The sequence below is a fragment of the Pinus tabuliformis genome, chromosome 7, assembly GCF_031772625.1.
Source record: "Pinus tabuliformis cultivar Carrire ecotype Pingquan chromosome 7, CPIR1, whole genome shotgun sequence".
Lineage (NCBI taxonomy): Eukaryota > Viridiplantae > Streptophyta > Pinopsida > Pinales > Pinaceae > Pinus > Pinus tabuliformis.
This window is the reverse complement of record NC_142293.1, coordinates 1,688,340,830-1,688,342,845: the sequence shown is the minus strand read 5'-3', so window position 1 is coordinate 1,688,342,845 and position 2,016 is coordinate 1,688,340,830. Positions and strand designations below refer to the sequence as shown.

Below are 2,016 nucleotides of genomic sequence, written 5' to 3'. Positions count from 1 at the left end.
TGTGAAAGTGTATCATCCTTCGATCCACGGGGCATGTCATTATCCTGAGGAAGACCCTTGGAAATACTGCTATAACTTCTCAAGGCTCAATGAACTAGTTAGGATAGTTGTAGAGTCTTTAGTAGTGCAAAAGGAAGTAACATCTCAGAGAGCAGCATCATCAGTAGCAGAAGAGCGCAACAGACCTACGCTTGACAAAGGCAACAGGGAGGTTGCCAACAGCGCAAAGGTGGAGCAAAGCTACAAGTTCAAAGTGTTAGAGTCGATCTTTGCATCCCTCCGTCAAAGATCATTTCTCTTTTTACATTTCATTTTTAGGTGTCTCATTCCGTTTATTCATCTGCATTCCGCTAGGGGCATGCCATAATCTGATGGAAGGGTCTTGTCAGTCATTTCCCCTCATGCCTTATCCTGCTGGTTTAGGTCTGTTTGTCGAATCAATTTTAAGGTCATTTACAGTCCTGTTTGATGACTAGGTCAGCAAAGAGTTATTTTAGTCATCAGGTCTAGGGTTTTGCAAATTTGGTTTTCAAAAGTGTCCAATAATGCCAGCAGGCCAGAGGGAGGTTCAAAATATGTTTTCATTTCGAAAATTTCATTGTCATACTGATTGATCATGACTTTTCTTCAAAACCCTGTTTTGAAGAAAAAGTCATCTTTTCGTCTTTTGAAATAATTTCCATGTATATTTTCAAGGTTTTTCGGTTGAAAATGTTCAAATGCAGCCTCTGGTCATTTTTTTCCGAAATCCGATGCCACCACACCTGCAAAAATCAACCAAGAAGCCATCGTTTTAGCCAAAAATAAAAAAAGAAACTCGAAGAACAGAGTTGTATTAAAAGTGAAGAAATGCCAAATTTAAACCATTACAAAAGTAGGTCTTTACAAAGCAAAGGTCAAAGCTATGACTCGATATAAATATTTCTATGTTTATCCATGCCATTTGCACTCAAGAGGTCGATTGAAGTCAAAGTTTAGTGGAGAGAGGGAAAAACTTGTGAATTTTCAAGCTAAGACTATGCTTAGAGTGCGCGGCGCACATAGGCTGCGCGACGCACTGGGCCTCCTGCCACAGTGCTTTTCTCCACTGGCACGGTGCATCCACGAGGTGCGGCGCACAGGGTCAACAGGCTAACAAATCATCATCATTGTTCCAAAATCAAACTAGTTCATCTTTATTTCTCTAGGAGCAAGAATACCAAGACAGGTATTGCTATTATCGACAACAAAAAGCATGATGATCCAGAGAGTCTGTGTGGAGAAAGGTGCCTAAATTTATTGACAAGTACAGAGTGCACACCTGAGTATTGCCCTTGTGGAGATCGCTGCAAAAACCAGCGATTTCAGTGATACGTGAAGACAAAATTATTCAAGACAGATGGATGTGGATGGGGTCTTCTTGCAGACCAAGATATCAAGACTTGCCAGTTTGTTATTGAATACTGTGAGGAAGTCATTTCTAGAGAAGAAGCCAGGAGACGATCTCAGGCTTATGAAGCTGCAGGGTTGAAAGATGCATTTATCATATCTCTTAATAAGTCTGAATTAATTGATGCCACTAGAAAAGGTAGCATTGCTCGATTCATTAACCATTCTTGTGAACCAAATTGTGAAACTCGGAAGTGGACAGTACTTGGAGAAGGTCGGGTTGGAATTTTTGCAGAGCGGGACATCCCTTGTGGAACAGAGTTATCATATAATTATAAGTTTGAATGGTATGGTGGTGCCAAGGTTCGATGTCTATGTGGAGCACCATCTTGTTTTGGATTTCTTGGAGCAGGCCAACATCATGGTTTCGTTGAATAACTGATAGTCAAGAAAATGATATTCATTTGCGATTTCATAATATTTTCCAAACATACAAGGAGTTCTTTGTCAGAATTAACATGATTTAGTAATTATAGTGCCCTATTTGGAAAATTTCATTGCATAAGTGTCTAGTCATAACTCGTCAAAAGTATTTGACCTCCAGCAAGGCTTGAAAAATTTCCTAGGTGTCAGTCATTGCAATACTTG

General features: G+C 39.9%; 1 pseudogene; it reads left to right on the top strand.

Moving 5' to 3' along the window:
* Positions 1–904: 904 nt before the first annotated feature.
* On the top strand, positions 905–1,806 carry LOC149255000 (histone-lysine N-methyltransferase ASHH1 pseudogene; annotated as a pseudogene).
* The last annotated feature ends 210 nt before the right edge of the window (positions 1,807–2,016 follow it).